This window comes from Convolutriloba macropyga, chromosome 1 (assembly GCF_964194025.1).
Source record: "Convolutriloba macropyga chromosome 1, txConMacr16.3, whole genome shotgun sequence".
Classification (NCBI taxonomy): domain Eukaryota; kingdom Metazoa; phylum Xenacoelomorpha; order Acoela; family Convolutidae; genus Convolutriloba; species Convolutriloba macropyga.
In genome coordinates this window covers 53,475,349-53,486,568 of record NC_134468.1, presented here as the reverse complement: position 1 = coordinate 53,486,568, position 11,220 = coordinate 53,475,349, and positions in this window count along the sequence as shown.

Below are 11,220 nucleotides of genomic sequence, written 5' to 3'. Positions count from 1 at the left end.
TTTTTGTAATTTTTCCAAGTTTGTTCGGAAATTTTGTCCTTTTTCTGCCCTAGGTTTCAAGGAAGCGCCAGAGTTTGATGAGTTTACTGCATAGTTATTAGTGATAATGGTATGGTTTTCAATAATTCAATATCGCGAATTTTAGCTTTTTTAAAATAAAACTTGCATTTTTTAAAAAAATTATTCCATTTCATTATTCAGGTCTTTCCAGACACAAGGGCCAGGAGACCTCTTTAGTGCTTTAATAATAAGTTATTGACAAATTTTATTGGCCATGGAATACTTTTCAACTTTTCAATAACGCAAATTAGCGATTTTTTGATAAGACTTGCCTTTTGTCAAGTTTTTTGAAAATTGTTGTCATATTTTAGGTTTCTCTAGTCTCAACCTCCAAGGAACCTCTTCTAGGGTTTGATAATAGGTTACTGCATAGTTTCTAGTGGTAAAAATTTCAATATTTAGATTTAGAGAGCAGATTTTAATTCCGAAAATTTATTATGTTCCCCGGTGGGCAGTGAACCTCCTTTAGGTTCTGCTAGTGTGGTACTGCATAGTTTTAGTGGCAATGAAATGGTTTTCAATTTTTTATTTTCACGAATTTTAGCAGTTTTTTTTAATGAAACTTGCAAATTTTTGTGAAAAGATTTGAAGTTGTTCTTGCACCAGTGGACCAGGAACCTCCTCCAGGGCTTGATAATAAATTACTGCATAGTTGCTAGAGGTAATGGAATGGTCTTCAATATTTTAATAACACGAGTTTTAGCAATTTTTTGATAATTATAAGTTCAAATTTTCTGAAAACTATTATGTTCCAAGTTCATAGATCTTAATGAGCCTGTGCGCCCGTTCTATAGACATTAATATCACGAATTTTAGCAAGATCTCATTAAAATTTGCCAGTGTTTTCATTTTTAAAATTTTATTGCCATTTTATTAACCTTTAAGGCGCTATTAAACTTTTTTGGTCTTGCAAATGTGTTACTGGACAGTTTCGACAGTCGAGAGACAAAAGACTTGTGATATATAATATTGTTTTTCCGGACGTGTCCTGCTGTGTTAGTTTTTTTGTAAGATCTTTTTTCCATGACTTTGAGTTTTTGAAACGGGATAAATAGTTAAAGCTCAGCGGCCGTCAATTTTCATTAGAGGCCCCTAGCCGCTTTTAGTAGTCCTTCAAGTCCCTAGAGTGGTGAAGCTGCTGGGAAGGCCGTAATTCGAGGTTAAAAGGTTATTTTTAGTTTTCAAGCCCAAAATATTGCAAGTTTTTGCGTTTTGTCTGATTTTGATATTTTTTGGAAGAGGTTTATAGTGGTCTTTCACAAGACGTAATTACTCTTTATGACCATTTTAACAGCCATGTTTTGGTACTCGCAACATGAACACGCAAATTTATATTAATTTTTTGTAATTTTTCCAATTTTTCCAAATTTTGTCTTTTTTTTCTGGTCTAGGTTTCAAGGAACCTCCCGAGTTTGATGAGTTTACTGCATAGTTTCCAGTGATAATGGTTTCGTTTTCAATAATTTAATGTCACGAATTTTAGCTTTTTTAAAATAAAACTTGCATTTTTTCAATTTTTTCCCATTTCATTATTCAGTCCTTTCCAGACAAGGGCCAGGAGAGCTCTTTGGGGTTTTAGTTATAAGTTATTGACAAACCTTTTTTGTCCATGAAATAGTTTTCAACTTTTAAATATCACAAATTTTAGCAATTTTTTGATAAAACTTGCCTTTTGTCAAGTTTTTTCAAAGTTTTTGTCGAATTTTAGAATTTATTATTCTCCAGAGCCAAGGAACCTCCTCTAGCGTTTGACAATAGGTTACTGTATAATTTCTAGATGTAATGGAATGTCTTTCAAGATTTTAACGTTACGAATTTGAACGTTTTTTTGACAAAACTTGCTTTTTTGAGCTTTATAGTTGTTTTTCAGGATTTGTTTTAGCTTCAGGGGTCAGAAAACCTTTGTGTTGGCGCCACTTCAAATCAGCTATAAAAGCCATCAGACAGCAAGAAATAACTTTTGAAACTGTGAAAACTTAGAATTTGTCAAAACTCAAAAATGGTCAAAAATGAAAAATTTTACAAGTTGGGACCGAAAATCTGTACACCCCCCCCGATTTTGGGAAGCCAAAGCCCGAGCAACCCGAGGTTATGGCAGACGGTTAGGGTTAACTCTAAGCTATTCATGGACCCAACGAACATTATTGCATCAGACCCACAAGTGTGGCTATTAGCACTTATAAGGTGCAAAATTGGCATTTTTCGATATTTTGTTATTTATTGTTAAATTTCTTAAGTTGTTTATTTATGATTCTCTAGATGACCATTAAAGGTCAAATACCGTACATTCGAGGCATTTAGAGCCACGTAATAACCAACCGTGCTTATGTCAACAAAAGTAAATATTGCAGTAATTTGACATTTACTATGTAAACAATGACTTAAATCATTTTCTTGATTAACCAATCAGAAACAAGTTATGATGATGTTATAAATGATAAATATTTGATTATTTACTTTAACCCAATTGTTTGAATAGTAAAACCGTATTGTATTTAGAACCATTAGAAACTGTTACCAAGAGCAGTTGGCTCTCAGATAGACTAAAATTTGATTCTTTAACAACTTTAGTCTTTTTGTTAAGTTTTGCTAGATCTTAAGATCTTGCGGGTTATAAGTTAGTTGAGCTCACTTAACGAGAAGTTTGCAACAATACTAGCTACTGGCTGAAGCCTTACAAACTTCAGCACGAGATTGAACATAGACTATCACTAAGGATTTTCTTAACTTCAATCACCAAAATTAAAGTTACAGTCCTTTAATACGTCCGAGCGACTAATTATTTCTGCGAGATCGTTAGTCAATCGAACCCAGTGAAGAACCAGGCCGGCGTAAAACTCGAGAACCAGGCTGTGATATATCGGTTCCGCTGAGATTCTTGAGCAGCCGCAACATTTGGTCCGCCGACCCGGACAACATCAACAGCAGTGACACGAACAGAAAGGAATCTTCGAATCAACCTGGTGGACCAAAACAAAATCAGCAACGATGGCCAGCAAAAGTCCCAACAGACACTGGAAGACAGCTGATTGGAAGGCGAGTGGTCAACTCAAGACGTTAGAGAAAGAGCAAGCTGACCTACTCAAGTCCTTCTCCAGACACCTCAACGAGCTAGAAGGCTACCTAACACAAAACAAAACAATGACAGCCGAAAGTGCTTATCGATGTTTCTTCAGGACGTACGACGACTTGGAAGACAACCGACAACAGCAGAGGTTACTATTAAAACCAAAGTATTTTGAAAACTTTGACAATGACACCAAGCGTATGTTAGAAGAAAAGAAAAAAGTTTTGAGATGGGTAGTTGACAAAATACCAGATCTCCAAGATATTGAAGATTGTCGCGCAGTAGTCGTCGATTACCGGAAATACACATTGCGATGGTACAAATTATGGAAAGATGCTAATCTAATTGAGCACGAATTGGGAGAACTCGAAAAGAAATTGAAATCAGAAAATTTAAGCGACTCCGAAAGACAGATACTGTGTGATCAGATGGAACGATTATTAGAAAAGCTAGATGAAATTTACGCAGAAGCTCTTCGAATATTGAATACAGAAGGTTGTCCCGATGGGTTTGCGAATTTCAGTAAAACGAGAAGTCAATATCAAGACCTGATCAACCAGTACAGGTTCAGCAAGGATTGTGGAAATCAAACATCGTTAGTGTCAACTGCATCGGCTGGTGACAAAGACCCAAACGACGAAACTGTAATTGATACAGGTAATGGAGCCATAGAGAACGCTGAGCAGAACGCGGAGGTCTCTTCCAAGCATTCCGCTACACATGGAAGCAGAAAACAACCGAGTACCGCCAACTCGCGATCATCGAGAAGGCGACAGATCGAAGAAATGGAGCTCGAAAACCTAAAAGCAAAGAAAGAAACAGAGCAACGACTGAGAGAGCGTCAGTTGGAGTTAGAGCAGGAGCGTGAAGAAATAGAACTTCGTCGCCAGCAAGAAGAGTTACGTTTGCAACAGCAACAACAACAACAGCGGCGAGAACAAGAGTTACAACAACAGCAACAACAAGAACAGGAGTTACGTCTAAGGATGCAACAACGAGAAGACGAACTGCGTTTGCGACAGCATGAGCGAGCTCTTGAAAACGAAAGAAGGAAAGCAGAGGAAGACGAAGAACAAAGACGTCTGAAACTTGAGCTGACCAAAGGAAGCTCACGAGAATCTGGATCAGTGGCAGATGAGATAGAAAGTGTTGGATCAAAACGAAATCAAGAAAGAATAGAGACGTGGGCAGAAGCAGGGGCTCAACAGTCTGTCCCTCAACGGCCACTATCTCCAAATGTTGTTATTGACCCTCCAACGGATGTCACTAAGGACAGAGCTGACAAACGTTTCAGCAACTACCCGAAAGTTACTCCACTGTTCCAACCGGGCGAAGGCCTTTTCTCAACGCAACTGACAGAACCGAGCATTCTCAAGAAACCAGAAGTCCGTAAACCAATTAGAGTAACGGACCCAACAGCACCGCCGTTGACAAGGACGACGTTTCAGCAGCAGCGAACGTCAACAGTTCAAGACAGAAACAGGAGTCAGAGTCCCAATAACAACTTTCGGAACAGGTCTGCCGAGAGCAGAAACAGGAGCAAAATGAATCACACCACTCCCCAAGTGATCTACCAACCAGCACCAAGCAGTGGTGCCAGTGGCTTGCCAAAACTAAAACTGACTGAGTTTTCAGGAGATCCTCTGGAGTGGCCAGAGTGGTCAGGTCTTTTTGATGTTGTTGTTCATCAAAAGCCAATTAGCGATACAGAAAAGATGCAATACCTCAAGACCAGTCTCACGGGTCAAGCAAAGGCAGCAATATCGGGAATGGGATTCAGCTCGCAATCATACTATCACGCTTGGGATATACTCTGTGAGAAGTATGGCAGATCAGATTTCATAGTCAACGCGCAATTCAAGAAAATACATACTCATCCTCCAGTTCGGCATGACGATTCTACGAGCATCGTCAAATTCGCAAATGTGGTTACAAATGTGGTAAACACTTTGACTCAACTTGGATACACATCCGACCTAGAATCAGAAGGAGGGCTTAGTTCAACAACCAGAAAACTTTCTCCGCAACTGAGAGAACAGTGGTTGCAGTATATGCAAGATCGTCGACCACTGAGAGGTAACCTGATTATTTTCAAGGAGTGGCTTGCCTCAAAAGCTGCAATTCATGAGGACTTGTTAGCACAGACAAACTCGTCGTTTGACAGAAACAAATTTCAAAGCCGTGATAAACCGAAGACGAGTACTTTCGCTTCAAACGCTGAAGAGTCAAGCAAACCCAAGAATTTCGAATGTCCCTTCAAAGACGGGCAACATCCTATTTGGACGTGTGAAAAGTTTAAGTCACTGAAAGTAAATGAACGACGAGAGCATGTCCAGAAGTTCAGACTGTGTTTCAATTGCTTGAAACCAGGTCATATGTCGAAGGACTGCAGAAGCAGGACCTGCAGTGTACCCAGCTGTGGAAGGCGGCACAACAGGCTTTTGCACAGCGAACTACCGAAGAAGGAGACTACAAGGAATGTCTCAGATGCTACAACGGCAGTAGCAACTAACATCACCCAAGGAGGACTTCCAGTGGTACGAATCAAGCTGACTAACAGAGACTTAAGCCTAAATGTACTAGCAATGTGTGATTCAGGATCCTCAATCTCGTTTGTGGACAAATCAGTGGTGTCAAAACTCCATCTCCAAGGCAGAAAAGCATCCCTATCAGTAGCAGGGATCCATGGATCACAGGATGTAAAGACTGAAATAGTGCCAATAGCTGTTTCAGCGCATGAGAAGTCTCGACCATTGACAACAGTGCAGTTCTACGTACACGAAAAACTGAAATTGGGTGACCAGATTGTAGAGTTGCAAGAATTGAAAGACCGTTATCCACATCTGAGGAACTTGCCAGATCAAAGCTACAATCTAAACGATGTTCAAGTGATTCTTGGACAAGATTGCTACGACATTCATCACCCTTTTGAATTCAAGAAGTCAGAAGAAAAAACTGCACCATGGGCAGTGAAATCAAAGATTGGTTGGGCTTTAAGTGGACCCCTACCAGCGAAGCAAGCAGCAACTCTTGCGACCACAGCAACATCAATTGCAGACGACAAATTAGCAACCCAGTTGAGTAAGTGGTGGGATATCGAGTCCTACGCTTCAAACTGCGATGTCACTGGACATTCGAAAGAAGAACAACGAGCAATCAAAACGTTGGAACAAACAACACGATTCAATGGTGAAAGATACGAAGTTGGACTTCTGTGGCGAGAGGACGAAGTGAAGTTACCAAACAACTTCTACTCCGCAATGGGGCAACTCAAGTCCTTAGAACGACGCCTACAGAAAGACGAGGCGCTAAAGAAGCGCTACCAAGAAACCATTGACACAGATGTCAACGCTGGATACGTTCGGAAAGTAGATCAAGCTGAACTGAATGAAACCAAAGATAAACTGCAATGGTATTTACCCCATCATCCTGTCATAAACCCTCACAAACCCGAAAAAGTCAGGAGAGTGTGCAACGCAGCAGCGAAGTATCAAAGTGTAGCCCTAAACGACAAACTTCTACCTGGGCCAGACCTGCTGCAGAGTTTGATTGGAATCATATTTCGCTTCCGAGAACACCAAATAGCTTTATCAGCCGATATAGAAGCAATGTTCCTTCAAGTAGCTGTCCCAAAGGATGACAGCCGATGTTTACGATTCCTCTGGAGAGAAGATCCAGAGCGGAGAATAGACGTCTACGAGTACACACGACACGTTTTTGGGGCGAAAAGCTCGCCGACTTGTGCAAATTACGCCTTGCACCAAGTGGCGAAAGATAATGCGGTCAACGACGAAAATCTTGTCAAAGCTGTCCAGCGAAACTTCTACATGGACGACTTCCTCAAGTCAGTAAGAACACCTCAAGAAGCGATTGAAATTTATCAGAAAGTCAGAGACATCCTCATCAAAGGTGGTTTCAAGTTGACGAAATGGATAGCAAGTGACGAAGAAGTCAAGTCACACATTCCAGAGACAGACAGATCAACGAAAGTTGTGAAAACTTTCGAAGCAGAACCACAATCGTCCTCAATCCTAGGACTCAACTGGAATGTGGACACAGATAGTCTCATAGTCTGTCGTGGAACTGAGCAAGAAGTTCCAGCAAAAATAACTCAGAGAATTGTCCTATCCTTTGTCTCAGCAGTGTTCGACCCACTTGGGATATGTTCACCCTTTACTATACGAATGCGATTTCTACTCAAAAGCATCTGGGCAGCGATGGGACAAGCATGGGACAAAGAGTTGCCAGCAGAACACTCAAAGCTATTCATTGATTGGTGCTCTGAGTTGAGAGAGATAAGGACGATGTCGATAAATCGACTTTATTTTGAAAACGGTTGCACAAACCTGAGACTTCACATCTTTACAGATGCATCAGAGGAAGCAATGTGCATTGTGGCATATCTGCAAGATGAAGCAACGCTAAAACTGACATATGTAATAGGGAAATGCCGTGTGGCACCCATCAGACATATGACGGTACCGAAATTAGAACTTCAAGCCGCAGTCTACGGAGTTCGTCTCAGAAAGCAGATACTCAATGAACATGATGTCAAAATTGACAAAATCTATCATTGGACCGACTCATCAACAGTGCTACAGTGGTTACAGGCAGCGCACAAGAAACAACAAGTATTCGTTGCAAACAGAGCAGCTGAAATACTGGAAAATTCATCGATGGATCAATGGAGACACGTCAAAGGTGTTGAAAACCCTGCCGACATCGGAACCCGAGGAATGTCCATCGAGGGCCTCAAGGAGTCCGCATGGCTAAACGGGCCGGCATGGCTTCAGGCAGATGAAGAAAAGTGGCCAAAGCCGTGGTGCCAAGTGAACGAACTCGAACCTGAGCAAGTTACGAGTACTGTAGCAACAGAAGCAAAATTAGAACAACTACTTGACTGGAGACGATACAGTTCCTTCAATCGAATTAGAAATTTCATTGCCTACTGCATGAGGTTCAAGACAAAGCAGAAGGGTCCCCTCAAAGCAGAAGAAATTCATCAAGCAGAGCAAATACTGTTTCGATTTGTTCAAAACGAAAGCTTCCCGAATGTTTCAAAGTCGATAGCAAACAGTAAAGAAATCTCCAATACTTTAAACATTGCCAAATTGTCACCCTTCATAGAGGAAGATGGAACAATTAGAGTGAAAGGCCGACTGAAGCATTCAAACCTTGACTACAATGCAAAACACCCAATATTGTTAACCGCGAAACATCCAGTTGTACAGCTTCTGTTGGAGAAAGCACATCGAGACAACCTACATGAGGGCACAGAATATGTGAGGAACATGCTCCAACAAGAATACTGGATCATCGGACTGAGAAATGCATTAAGAAAAATCAAGTCGAGATGTATCAAATGCAGACACAGGAACGCCAACCCCATTCACCCACCGATGGCGGATCTACCACGAGAACGACTTGATGAACATGTGTTCCCATTCACCCATACCGGAGTTGACTACTTCGGACCCTTCGAAGTCAAGTTCCTACGACGTACCTTGAAGAGATGGTGCTGCCTCTTCACTTGCCTGACAACGAGAGCAGTACACATCGAAGTTGCTCAGTCATTAGACACCGAGTCGTGTCTAGCTGCGGTGACAAGATTCATCGCAAGACGTGGCTACCCAAATACCATCATTAGTGACAACGGAACAAACTTTGTTGGAGCAGCAAATGAGCTGAAAGCATTCATGAACGAGTGGGACAAAGCTAACATTGAAAGTGACTTAGCACAGAAAAAGATTGTTTGGAAATTTAATCCTCCCGGAGCTCCTCATTTTGGTGGAATCTGGGAAAGACTGGTTCAAAGTTGCAAGAAGGTCATGATTGCAATCTTGGGCAACAGAAGCCTCACCGACGAGGTACTCAGTACAACAATGTGTCTTGTAGAGCAGACTCTCAACGCAAGACCCCTGACAGCAGTAAGTGACGACCCTGAAGATTTGACAGCACTCACACCTAATCATTTCTTGCTAGGACGAGAGAACGCGAGTGCACCATTCATGCCATCCAGTGAACGCTACCATGACCTGAGAAAATCATTCAAAACGGCTCAAGCATATGCCGACATGATCTGGAAAAGATGGACTCGCGAATATCTTCCACAATGGAACCAGAGGTCGAAGTGGTCAAAAGAACATGTGCGAAACCTGAAAGAAGGCGAGTTAGTATGGCTAGTAGATGACTCTGTGAAACGCTGTGAATACAAACTTGGACGAATCATTGAGATTTTCACTGGCAGCGACGGAGTTGTGAGATCAGCGAGAGTCAAAATGGCACATGGAGAGCTAAACCGGCCAGTCGTGAAGTTAGCGCCAGTATTCTACGATGGTGTTTCCGAGATCGAAAACAGGGCCGGCGATGTTGGCGCCACTTCAAATCAGCTATAAAAGCCATCAGACAGCAAGAAATAACTTTTGAAACTGTGAAAACTTAGAATTTGTCAAAACTCAAAAATGGTCAAAAATGAAAAATTTTACAAGTTGGGACCGAAAATCTGTACACCCCCCCCCGATTTTGGGAAGCCAAAGCCCGAGCAACCCGAGGTTATGGCAGACGGTTAGGGTTAACTCTCAGCTATTCATGGACCCAACGAACATTATTGCATCAGACCCACAAGTGTGGCTATTAGCACTTATAAGGTGCAAAATTGGCATTTTTCGATATTTTGTTATTTATTGTTAAATTTCTTAAGTTGTTTATTTATGATTCTCTAGATGACCATTAAAGGTCAAATACCGTACATTCGAGGCATTTAGAGCCACGTAATAACCAACCGTGCTTATGTCAACAAAAGTAAATATTGCAGTAATTTGACATTTACTATGTAAACAATGACTTAAATCATTTTCTTGATTAACCAATCAGAAACAAGTTATGATGATGTTATAAATGATAAATATTTGATTATTTACTTTAACCCAATTGTTTGAATAGTAAAACCGTATTGTATTTAGAACCATTAGAAACTGTTACCAAGAGCAGTTGGCTCTCAGATAGACTAAAATTTGATTCTTTAACAACTTTAGTCTTTTTGTTAAGTTTTGCTAGATCTTAAGATCTTGCGGGTTATAAGTTAGTTGAGCTCACTTAACGAGAAGTTTGCAACAATACTAGCTACTGGCTGAAGCCTTACAAACTTCAGCACGAGATTGAACATAGACTATCACTAAGGATTTTCTTAACTTCAATCACCAAAATTAAAGTTACAGTCCTTTAATACGTCCGAGCGACTAATTATTTCTGCGAGATCGTTAGTCAATCGAACCCAGTGAAGAACCAGGCCGGCGTAAAACTCGAGAACCAGGCTGTGATATATCGGTTCCGCTGAGATTCTTGAGCAGCCGCAACACTTTGTCAGGGTTTGATAATAGGTTATAGATAGTAGTTAGTATTTAGCAGTTAGTAGTTAGTAGTAGTAGTTAGTAGTTAGTAGATAGTAATTTTTAGTAGTTAGTAGTTGCTAGTTAGTTAGTAATTATTTAGTGGTTGTTAAGTAGTTAGTTAGAAGTTAGTTATCAGGTAGTTAGTAGTTAGTAGTTAGTTAGCAGTTAGTTAGTAGTTAGTTAGTAGTTAGTTAAAAATCAGTTAGTAGTTAGTTAGTAGTTAGCTAGTAATTAGTTAGTAGTTAGTAAATAGTTAATTAATAGTTAGTTAGTAGTTAGTTAGTAGTTAGTTAGTAGTTAGTAGTAAGTAGTTAGTATTTCGTAGTTAGTAGTTAGTAGTTAGTAGTTAGTAGTTATTAGTTAGTAGTTAGTAGTTAGTAGTTAGTAGTTAGGAGTTAGTAGTTAGTAGTTAGTAGTTAGTAGTAAGTAGTTAGTAGTTAGTTAGTAGTTAGTTAGTAGTTAGTTAGTAGTTAGTTAGTAGTTAGTTAGTAGTTACTTAGTAGTTGATTAGTAGTTAGTTAGTAGTTAGTTAGTAGTTAGTTAGTAGTTAGTTAGCTATTGGTTAGTAGTTAGTTAGTAATTAGCTAGTGGTTAGTTAATAGTTAATTAATAGTTAGTTAATATTTAGTTGGCAGGTAGTTTGTACTTAATAGTCAGTAGTTAGTATTTCGTAGTTATTCGTTAGTTGTTAGTAGTTAGTAG